This window comes from Thalassophryne amazonica, chromosome 4 (genome assembly GCF_902500255.1).
Source record: "Thalassophryne amazonica chromosome 4, fThaAma1.1, whole genome shotgun sequence".
NCBI lineage: Eukaryota > Metazoa > Chordata > Actinopteri > Batrachoidiformes > Batrachoididae > Thalassophryne > Thalassophryne amazonica.
In genome coordinates, this window is record NC_047106.1 from 72458706 (window position 1) to 72471123 (window position 12418).

Sequence of the window (12418 nt, forward strand, 5' to 3'; positions counted from 1 at the left end):
ATTGACAGTCATCTTGTGTTTCTTCCACTTTCTAATAAATAATCATAACAGTTGTTGTCTTCTACCAAGCTGCTTGCCTGTTGTCCAGTAGTCCATCCCAGCCTTGTGCAGGTCTACAGTTTTGTCCCTGGCGTCCTTAGACAGCTCTTTGGCATAGCCGGCGCCACGAGAGGGCGTTTGGGGGCGATGCCCCCTCACGTCATCAACCTCGCCCCCTCGGATGTTAGAGTTAGCAAAAAAATAAAAAAGAAAGAAAAAGAAATACTGGAAAATATAGCAAAATATTAGTTATTCAATAATATCACGTATTTAACAAATAAACCAAATTAATTAACTAAAGTAATTAATTTTAAAACAAACAGATATGGCGTGTGTCTGTGTTCAAGAGATTTGATAAGTTGAGGGTTGCGCTTGTCAGTGCGGCAGAGGGCGGTGCGTTTCCATCGCTTCGGAAGTGGCAAGGGGAGATTACTACGTCACACTGGCTGTTTCCACAACCTGAATAAAGTACAGCGATCACCATCTTGAATTTGCGTCGCCTGAACCACAAAAAAACTTTAAAAAACAGCAGTAGAACGATTCTCCCATCACCCTGCTGGGAGAAGCTTTTTTCAGCTACTTTTAGGAGTGACACCGACCGAGGGACGACTGACGTCTTGGTGGGATATCGATCGAACCGCGACAGCGGGCCAACCCGCACGGAGAAGCCGGCCTTCAGGCATCATCACTGGGCAGACCGAGGCAGGCAGCCGGGGTGATGGAGCAAACCCACTCAGTCCAAAATCTCCCACTTTTTGGATATATGCGAAGTCCCAGTTTGCCCAACGGAGTTTAGTTCTGCAATTTTGGGGTGTGCAGCCAGTACATTCTGAGTGCCAGTCCCAAGCCCGGATAAATGAGGAGGGTTGCGTCAGGAAAGGCATCCGGCGTAAAACAAGCCAACCGAACTATGCAGACTCAGAATCGAATTCCCATACCGGATCGGTCGCGGCCCGGGTTAACAACGTCCGCCACCGGTGCTATTGCCCAACAGGGTGCCGGTGGAAATTGGGCTACTGCTGGGCGACGACGACGGAGAGGAGGAGGAAAACGTTGCCACGAACAGCAGGAGAAGAAGAAAACTAGAAGGGTGGAAATGAGAGTGGGGACTTTGAATGTTGGTAGTATGACTGGTAAAGGGAGAGAGCTGGCTGATATGATGGAGAGGAGAAAGGTAGACATATTGTGTGTGCAAGAGACCAAGTGGAATGGAAGTAAGAGGAGGAGCATCGGCGGTGGGTACAAGTTGTTGTACCATGGTGAGGACAGGAAGAGAAATGGTGTTGGGGTCATTTTAAAGGAAGAGTATGGTAAAAGTGTGTTGGAGGTTAAGCGAGTGTCTGACAGGGTGATGAGTGTGAAGTTGGAAATTGAAGGGGTGATGATGAATATCATCAGTGCATATGCCCCACAGGTTGGTTGTGAGATGAAGGAGAAAGAAGATTTCTGGAGTGTGTTAGATGAGGTGGTGGAGAGTGTGCCCAAGCATGAAAGAGTGGTGATAGGAGCAGACTTCAGTGGGCATGTTGGTGAAGGGAACAGAGGTGATGAGGAAATAATGGGTAGATATGGTATCAAGGATAGGAATGGGGAAGGACAGATGGTAATTGATTTTGCAAAAAGGATGGAAATGGCTGTGGTGAATACCTACTTTAAGAAAAGGGAGGAGCACAGGGTAACATATAAGAGTGGAGGAAGGTGCACACAGGTGGACTATGTTCTTTATAGGAGATGCAAGCTAAAAGAAATCACAGACTGTAAGGTGGTAGCAGGAGAGAGTGTCACTAGACAGCACAGGATGGTTGTTTGTAGGATGACTTTAGAGGTAAAGAAGAAGAAGAGAGTGAGAGCTCAACAAAGGATCAGATGGTGGATGCTGAAGGAGGAAGACTGTTGTGTGAAATTTAGCGAGCAGGTGAGAGAAGCACTGGTTGGAGGGGAAGCAATTTTGGACAACTGGAAAAGTACTGCAGATGTGGTGAGGGAGACAGCTAGGACAGTACTGGGTATGACATCTGGACAGTGGAAGGAAGACAAGGAGACTTGGTGGTGGAATGACGAGGTCCAGGAAAGCATAAGGAGAAAGAGGTTGGCGAAAAAGTTTTGGGATAGTCGGAGAGATAAAGAAAGTAGACAGGAGTACAAGGAGATGCGGCGTAAGGCGAAAAGAGAAGTGGCAAAAGCAAAGGAAAAGGCATATTGCGAGCTGTACAAGAAGTTGAATAGTAAGGAAGGAGAAAAGGACTTGTACCGATTGGCCAGACAAAGGGACAGAGCTGGAAAGGATGTGCAGCAGGTTAGGGTGGTAAAAGATGCACATGGTAATGTGCTGACAAGTGAGGAGTGTGTGCTGAGAAGGTGGAGGGAATATTTTGCAGAGTTGATGAATAAAGAAAATGAGCGAGAGAAAAGGCTGGATGATGTGGTGAGAGTAAATCAGGATTAGCAAGGAAGAAGTGAGGGCTGCTATGAAGAGGATGAAGAGTGGAAAGGCAGTCGGTCCAGATGACATTCCAGTGGAGGCATGGAAATGTCTAGGAGAGATGGCAGTAGAGTTTCTAACCAGATTGTTTAATAAAATCTTGGAAAGTGAGAGGATGCCTGAGGAGTGGAGACGAAGTGTGCTGGTTCCTATTTTCAAGAACAAAGGTGATGTGCAGAGCTGCAGTAACTACAGAGGCATAAAGCTGATCAGCCACAGCATGAAGTTATGGGAAAGAGTAGTAGAAGCTAGGCTTAGAAAACAGGTGAAGATCTGTGAGCAGCAATATGGTTTCATGCCAAGAAAGAGCACTACAGATGCAGTGTTTGCTCTGAGAATACTGTTGGAAAAGTACAGAGAAGTACAAAAAGAGTTACATTGTGTGTTTGTGGACTTAGAAAAGCTTATGATAGGGTGCCAAGAGAAGAGTTGTGGTATTTTATGAGGAAGTCTGGAGTGGCAGAGAAGTACGTTAGGGTAGTGCAGGACATGTACAAGAATAGTGTGACAGTGGTGAGATGCGCAGTCGGAATGACAGACTCATTCAAGGTGGAGGTGGGATTACACCAAGGATCAGCTCTGAGTCCTTTCTTGTTTGCAGTGGTGATGGACAGGTTGACGGATGAGATCAGACAGGAGTCCCCATGGACTATGATGTATGCAGATGACATTGTGATCTGTAGTGAGAGTACAGAGCAAGTTGAGTCTAGTCTGGAGAAGTGGAGATATGCTTTGGAGAGAAGGGGAATGAAAGTCAGTAGAAGCAAGACTGAGTACATGTGTGTGAATGAGAGGGAGCCCAGTGGAATAGTGCAGTTACAAGGAGTAGAAGTGGTGAAAGTAGATGAGTTTAAATATTTGGGGTTAACTGTTCAAAGTAATGGAGAGTGTGGTAGAGAGATGAAGAAGAGAGTGCAGGCAGGGTGGAGTGGGTGGAGAAAGGTGGCAGGAGTGATTTGTGACCGAAGAATATCAGCAAGGGTGAAGGGGAAAGTTTACAAAACAGTAGTGAGACCAGCTATGTTGTATGGTTTAGAGACAGTGGCACTAACAAAAAGACAGGAGGCAGAGCTGGAGGTGGCAGAGCTGAAGATGTTGAGATTCTCTTTGGGAGTGACAAGAATGGACAAGATTAGGAATGAACATATCAGAGGGACAGCTCAGGTGGGACGGTTTGGAGACAAAGTCAGAGAGGCGAGATTGAGATGGTTTGGACATGTGCAGAGGAGGGACCCAGTGTATATAGGGAGAAGGATGCTGAGGATGGAGCCACCAGGCAGGAGGAGAAGAGGGAGACCAAAGAGGAGGTTCATGGATGTGCTGAGGGAGGACATGCAGGTGGTTGGTGTGACAGAGGAAGATACAGAGGACAGGGTGAGATGGAAACGATCGATCTGCTGTGGCGACCCCTAACGGGAACAGCCGAAAGACTGTTTAGTGTTTCTTTATATTTAAAGAAATATTTTTATTTGTCCCAATCAGGAACATTTGCTGTGCAGACAACCAAACTTCCATTGATGAGCTGAACACCATGAAGTCCAGTCGAAAGAAAACATCTCTGCTTTTCAGCAACACCACCAGAGTTCAAAGCTGCAGAAGAGACCTTCATCTGGTCCAGAGAATCCAGCAGAACATCACCTGCTTCTAAATAAAAGGCTCTTTGAACAGCAACTGTTTTATTTTTAAAAAAAAGCTGTTTCATTTTATATTTTAACAATAAATGAACAGATCATTAAAAATGTCCACGAATCAAAGTCAAAAGACATTTGCACAAGTAGAAGCTCTCCACTTATTGTGCTCAAATTCATATTTTAGAAATGACTCTGTCCTGATAACATTAAAGGCAATTACATATTTTGCCGAAATTACAAGTTTAAATGACTATAAAAAAATTCATCATGAGGTTTATGTCACAGAAATCCTACTTTACAATCACACTGCAGTCATTGTTAAATTATTTCCTTTTGCATTTATAATAAACATTTGTATTTATTTAGTGTTTGTTTTTCTGGTTGAAATGAGATATAAATTATGTGTTGGGGGGGGGGGGTTGGCTGGCCACGATGCTTTTTGTGTGCACTCCAGGTGGTTTGTGGGGGGCGTGTCTGGAGCTGTGATGATGGATGAAGCGTCTCTCACCCTCCACCGTCATTATGCCAACCCCATGCACCTGATGAGCAGTTCACGTGCAGATCTAAAGGACTACCAGCTGAAGTGGATATCCTGATGATGTACTGCATTTAAGCCATAACTGCTTTGTGCAATGTGCTGGGGACTCAACCTTGTTGCCGCTGTGAGACGGTCGTTTGTCTAACACTGTGACGCCGAGGATCGCTCCAGGTTTGACGCACCGTGCCTGTTAAGGAGATGGGTGAGGGACTTGCTCCATCAGCACACTTCAGAGGTAACTAAAGCTTTAAATGACTTTGAGTAATTAACAGTAGTAATTTGGCGTCTTGCACGCAGCAATATTTGAACTACTTTGACAATTGTGTAAATTCGCTCTTCACAGCCGTGGCGTGCGGATTGATGGTCCTCCACAGGCTGTGAGAGCTGTCTCTTTAATTGAGTCTGAATTAGAACCTGAATGTGTTTACTGATGGTGTGAACCCTAAACAGTATTTGTGTGAACAGTGTGGACTTACCTCACCTCTCATCCTTAACAGGCGCTGTCCGACTCATTAACCACCTGGGGGGGTGCCGGCGGGAATTCCTGGGTCCAGAGCGTTCAGGCTCCAATCCCCTTGGGTGCTGGGAAGAGCGCGCCGTCCTCCACCCAACCAGGCCGTTAATGTATATATTTGCACTTGAAATAAATCTGTTATGTTCTTTGGAACCGCTCTCTGTTTATTTAGCGCTGGATCCTTGTCAGACGCTGGTTCGCTCCTCTAACCCGCGTCCTAACATAACAATAAATAATCTACCAGACTTAAAAAATATACAAGTTTCCATGTTATTTTATTTGTCTAAAAATAAATGTCCGAGGTTCCTTATGTTAAACAAGAAATGATCTAATATGAAATAACAGGTGGTTTTAATTTACAGATGAAAGGTTTCTAAAGAACCATTTATTGATTTATTTAGCTATTTTAATTACAAGTGTTCTAAACTTTTTTTAACAGTAATCAGAAATTTTGAGGTAACAAATAACAACAAAAAAACATTTCCAATGATTTTTCTTCAGAAAACTGCTCTCTAAATGAGCAGTCCTGTCACACGTTAATGTTTTGTACAGATCAGTGGTTTCTGCACCAATCGGATTGGTCCGATCCATTTTGTACAGATCAGTGGTTTCTGCCACGAGTCTTCCGTGTTTTGGCCCGACGCGTCGTTCCTGTTGGACAACACGAAGGTGCGTCACAGCTCAGAGTGTCGAAAGTTGGCGCACCTCATCTCGACAGAACACCGGCTCTGTGTGGTATGCAGGAGATGACTTGACCAAGGGTCTATACGTTCAAATAATAATTAAAAAAATACTGTCATGACTCTTTACTCTTAGTCAGTCTCTTACAACGGTGGAGCCTAAATACACAAGCTTTCCAGGAGCGCACCCAATTCATTATGCACGCTCAGAGGCACGTCTCCTCCGGTGCGCACTTTTTTTGGGGGGGGGAGCGACCCCGCCCCCTGTGATAAACTCATCGCCCCCTTAATATTTATTTTCTGGCGCCGGGCCTGCTCTTTGGTCTTGGCTATGGTGGACAGGTTGGAGTGTGATTGAGTGTGTGAACAGGTGTCTTTTATACAGGTAACAAGTTCAAACAGGTGCAATTAATACAGGTAAAGAGTGCAGAATAAGAGGGCTTCTTAAAGAAAAATTAACAGGTCTGTGTGAGCCAGAATTCTTGCTGGTTGGTAGGTGATCAAGTACTTATATGCAGCAGTAACATACAAATAAATTATTAAAAAATCATACATTGTGATTTCCGGATTTATTTTTTTTTTTGATTATGTCTCTCACAGTGGACATGCACCTAAGATGAAAATTTCAGACCCCTCCATAATGTCTAAGTGGGAGAACTTGCAAAACCGCAGGGTGTTTAAATACTTATTTTCCTCACTGTATATATACGTATATATAGGATTGATGACTCCTGCTCTCGACTGTGCTCACACTGCAAAAGTGGGTGTCTACTTGACATGTCTTGAATTAAGTTTGTTAAATCTAGAAAGAAACATTCACTTAATATAAGAAATTATATAACACTTCGCAATCAGGTTTTTTATGTTGGTAAGAACCAAATAATTTGCAGTGTACCAAAATTAAAAAAAATAATAGATTTAGAAGTGTTAGATGAATTCTTATTTTAAGTGTTGGACAACCCTTTTTTGCAGTGCAATGAGCACATACCTCTATCAGTGCAAAAAGGTCTAACCCAGAATCCACAACTGGATTCTGAAGAGCAACATTCACTTGATTCTTCTTCATAAGTTTCATCTCTCCACCACGTTTTGTGGAGATCAGCAGAAAGTGTTAACCAAGCCTGCTAACCGATAAAGAAGTGCCATTAAAAATTCAATGTTCTTGGCAAAGGATTAAAACAATAATACCACTGCAATTACACTAACGTACAAAACACACATACACGTGACACACAACACACAACTGCTGAGTTCTGTTTGTGCAGCAGTAAGTTCCCAGTACACGCCTTCAGACAGGCACGCAGTTGTTTTCTCATAACCCATCTCTCACAGTCTCACTGGCATGCACAGGATTTGTCTTCCTCTCTGACACAGACACACACACACACACACACACGCACACACACACACACACACACACCCAGAGTTCATCACCCAGGCAGGGATGCTGGAGCGTGACAGCATGTCCCTTGTTGCCTGTGGACACACATAAAAAGTCGGCAAACACAAAGAAACTGTGCGGGCAAACACCCGCAGACACGTACGCAACAGTTCCTCAGCGCTCTCCCCTCAGGCGTCGTGTGTTATTGACATCATTCACTCTGTGCAAGGTCTTTCCGTCCTCCTCTCCCATTCTTCACAATGAATTGTCATGAAGGGAGAAATGACTGTGCGTGTGTGTGGTGTGGAACTTATTTCCCTGCTTAGTACCGTACATAGAAATGGTTTAGTTTCACTTCTCCATGTCCCTCTCTGTCAGCATGCAAACAAATAATGTGCACATTAATGCAGTAAGGTGAGCTCTTTATCCAACCAGCTTTTCCTCTGTAAATTAAACATGATCCCATTTAGGAGACAAAACAAATGCTGTATTTTTAAAAGTTCATTTACTGTTTTTATGAGAGCATTAAATTGGAAGCTCACTATTTGAAACTGCAGCACATTCAGGGTTTTCTTTTTCTTCTCAGAAAACATCAACCTTGTCATCTTCATCACCGGTTAAAAGCCATCATTTTGTGCAGTACATAAAGCTGCTTATGGAAAATGTCTGTGTCCATTGTTTATTCTGTAAATGTTTACACTGAGATTAATGAAACATTTCTGGGTATTGCTGGATATCCACTTTTCCTAGGAAACCAATACAAATTTCTGCGAAATATGCCACCTTCTGTTTACCTCCAAAGTCGGAATTCCGATTGGAAATAACATCACTCCCATGGTAAATGTGTTCCAGTTTCCACCTAACACCACAAGTCAGAAAATTAGCTGGACACTAAAAATATTTGGAAGCACAGAGTGCTAGAAAAATATTTGGTCCACCCACGAGGCCTCATGGAAGAGGACAAATGACACTGAAATCACATTAATGTTTTTACTGCCCGGTTTGTAGCGCGTGGTAGCTAGCTAGTCGTTGTCACTGTAATAAAAGCTAATTTGAATGTGCACATACCCAAATGTGCCCACGCTGGTTTTCATTCAGGACAATTAAACAAATAAATGATATACTTACTAATCAGCCACCCATCACGCACTGTGCCAGCCTGCCTGTTCCCAACCCAACCCAATGCATTTGCGCATCACATGTGATTTGTACATTGATGGAATTAAAATGTTTTCTATTAACAAAAACAAATTCATTATGTGAAGGTGCCTTTATAGCAATATGTGTGTGTGTCAATAGCTGTGATTACATTAGGGAAACCGGCTCTCGCTGTACCTGGATGACATTTGGATGATTGCATTCCACACAGCTGGCATGGCTCGGCTCAAGGTTGGCCAGCTCACGCTGGAATGCCCCTATTGCCAGGAGGCCCAGCGTGGTCACCACCTGTGTGGGCACAGACACCCACCTGGCTCCTCGCCGTATTGCGCTCTGGGCCAGCCACAGTTCTGCGCACAACTCTAGTAACAGCAGCCTTGGTAAACAGAATTGGCTTATGAGCCAGTCATCATCTTCATTTGCAAGTAAATTCTTGTGTTCCCTGAATACATGCTCACCTTGGATTGCACCATTTGCAAGGTCCTCTAACACTGCTAATGCAGCCACTGTTAGTGCCATTTTACGCATCACTTTGTGCATGCTTTTACAAGCCCAATTCCAATGAAGTTGACGTTGTGTAAAATGTAAATAAAACAGAATACAATGATTTGCAAATCCTCTTCAACCTATATTCAATTGAATACACCACAAAGACAAGATATTTAATGTGCAAACTGATAAATTTATTGTTTTTGTGCAAATATTTGCTCTTGAAATGGATGCCTGCAACACTTTTCAAAAAAGCTGGGACAGTGGTATGTTCACCACTGTGTTGTGTGGGCCGCCAGAAGAGGAGGTACTGCTGGCCCACCACCAGAGGGCGCCCTGTCTGGAGTGCGGGCTCCAGGCACCAGAGGGCGCAGCCGCCTCACAGGAGCAGCCAGGGTGACAGCTGTCACGCATCACCTGCAACAGCTGTTACCAATCATCCGATCAGCAGGGGTACATCAGCAGGACAACGTCTCCACCTCTTTGCCGAGATATCGTTCTACCTGGAAGGTAACGTACTCAGCTAACTGTGAGACACTAACCTTTTGTGACTTTGTGCGTTGTTTAGCAGACTCCTTTTTCCACGAGAGGTGGAGGTAGTTTTCCTACCGTGCGGATTGCTGGGTGCAAACGCGCCCACAGTTAATTGTTTCTTTGTTCCTCGCCAGCAGTACCAGGTCCGACACGCGGAGACAGTGGCCACCTGGGAGTTCGGGACTTGGCGGCTCCAGTATTCCCGGGGTCTGGTGGCGGAGGAAATTGTGTGGTTCCGGTTCTGCTTTGGACAGACGTCTCCTATCTTCGAGCCTGCCCACACAACACCTTTTGTGAATTGACTTTGTCTATTGTTGCAATCTGTTGTATTTGTTGTGCCCATTCACAACAGTAAAGTGTTGTTATTTGACCTACTCCATTGTCCGTTCATTTGCGCCCCCTGTTGTGGGTCCGTGTACCTACACTTTCCCAACACACTGTGTTACATCACCTTTCCTTCTAAGAACACTCAATAAGCGTTTGGGAACTGAGGACACTAATTGTGAGTGTCATGATTGGGTATAAAATGAGCATCCCCAAAAGGCTCAGCCATTCACAAGCAAAGTTGTTCACCACTTTGTGAACAACTGCATGAAAAAATACTCCAACAGTTTAAGAACAATGTTTCTCAAGGTTCAATTGCAAGGAATTTAGGGATTCCATCATCTACAGTCCATCATATAATCAGAAGATTCAGAGAATCTGGAGAACTTTCTACATGTAAGCGGCAAGGCCGAAAACCAACATTGAATGCCTGTGACCTTCGAACCCTCAGGTGGCACTGCATTAAAAACTGACATCATTGTTTAAAGGATCTTACAGCGTGGGTTCAGGAACACTTCAGAAAACCATTGTCAGTTAACACAGTTCGTCGCTACATCTACAAGTGCAAGTCTACCATGCAAAGCGAAAGCCATACATGAACAACATCCAGAAATGCCACCGCCTTCTCTGGGCCCGAGCTCAATTAACATGGACAGATTCAAAGTGGAAAAGTGTGCTGTGGTCTGATGAGTCCACATTTCAAATTGTTTTTGGAAATCATGGCTGTCGTGTCCTCCAGACAAATGAGGAAAAAGACCATCCAGATTGTTACCAGCACAAAGTTCAAAAGCCAGCATCTGTGATGGTATGGGAGTGTGTTAGTGCCCATGGCATGGGCAACTTACACATCTGTGATGGAACCAACAATGCTGAAAGGTACATCCAGGATTTGGAGAAACACATGCTGCCATCCAAGCAACATCTTTTTCAGGGACGTCCCTGCTTATTTCAGCAAGACAATGCCAAGCCACAATCTGCACGTTACAACAGCGTGGCTTCGTAGTAAAGAGTGCAGGTACTAGACTGGCCTGCCTGCAGTCCAGACCTGTCGCCCATTGAAAATGTGTGGCGCATTATGAAGTGCAAAATACGACAATGGAGACCCCGGACTGTTGAACAACTGAAGTCGTACATCAAGCAAGAATGAGAAAGAATTCCATCTACAAAGCTTCAACAATTAGTGTCCTCAGTTCCCAAACGCTTATTGAGTGTTGTTAGAAGGAAAGGTGATGTAACACAGTATATCACTCCCAGCTTTTTTGAAACGTGTTGCAGGCATCCATTTCAAAATGAGCAAATATTTACACAAAAATAATAAATTTTATCAGTTTGCACATTAAATATCTTGTTTTTGTGGTATATTCAATTGAATATAGGTTGAAGAGCAGGGGCGGTGCTGGAGGCGGGCCGACCGGGCAGCCGCCCACGACCGTGCGGAAAAAAACAAAAAAAAACCTGTCCAAAAAAAAAAACAAAAAAAAAACGGGGGGTGTGTGTGTGTGTGGGGGGAGGGGGGGGGGGGTTGTCCTGACGGGGGGGGTTCGTGGTTACAACGCGCTCAACTTTTGTTCAGAATCAGCTTCTTATCACTGGTAACGATGCAGCTTTCCTCTCACTCATTCAGCAGCTTCACAGTGCTTTAAACAGTGTGACAGACTTCAATAGGGGCACAAAGCATGCAGCGAAACGAGACGAGTCATTGGATAAATGCTGGCCTTTGTCCCGCCCATCGGACGCTCAGCGTGTCTGGGGGTCTATGGGGCAGTGGGCTGGCCTCGGCTGGCCCGGAGGCTCAGCTTCTGCATGATGATTGGATGATCTGTCTGAGGCTGAATCCCTTTTTGATTGACAGCGAAATGAGCAAATCAGCGATCTTTTGGTGTAAACATCCGTGGGAGCCTTTTTAAATTTTCAGACTTTCCTAATCATCTTAGCAGCATTTTCTTTGTTAAAAACGACTAGCGACAAATCGAGCTTCTATTTGTGGTGTTTTTTTTTTGTAGCTGCTTGTGTTTGGAGACTGACTTCTATCACTCTTTCTGACTTCTATGGCAGTTTCTGTCCCTACCGAGCAGCGGGTGCTGCTGAGCTCCTCCACCGTCACAAAGCACTCACAGGCAGACAAACTTCATACTAGCCTCGCGCCAGTCCCAGCTAGCTAGGTAGCAAGCTGCACATAATGGCAGACAATTTGAATGTTGTGGACCGGATTTTGGCGAAGCCATTTGATAGTCTTCCTTACGAAGAAGCCATGGCTGCTGTCATGGCTTCAGCTCTCAATGGTTTGCAGGCCAAAGTTAAAGCAATAGCCCCCAGTGCAATGTTTGTGCATTGCTATGCACACAGACTGAATCTGGTTCTGTCTCAGGGGGCTAAATGCTTATCTGAGTGGAGAATATTTTTTGCATCACTCTCTGGGTTTGTCACATTTTTCTCATAATCCACAAAGACGATGTCTTTTCTTGAGTCTGCAGGCTGCTCAAGGTTGCCCAGAAATGCTCCTACTCGATGGAATTTCACATCACGGATAGTGAGCACTGTGGCAAACAATTATGATGCCTTCCTGCAAACGTTTGAGATGATCATTGCAGATAAGTCCATGGATGATGACACATTAGACTGTGCCAATTTCTTTGTGTTTGTTATTG

At 44.4% G+C, this 12418-nt stretch overlaps 1 long non-coding RNA gene across 1 annotated transcript; it reads left to right on the plus strand.

Moving 5' to 3' along the window:
• Positions 1-4697: 4697 nt before the first annotated feature.
• Positions 4698-5354, plus strand: LOC117509194. The gene is made up of 2 exons (XR_004560301.1): positions 4698-4925; positions 5188-5354. It is a non-coding gene; the product is annotated as an uncharacterized LOC117509194 (long non-coding RNA).
• The last annotated feature ends 7064 nt before the right edge of the window (positions 5355-12418 follow it).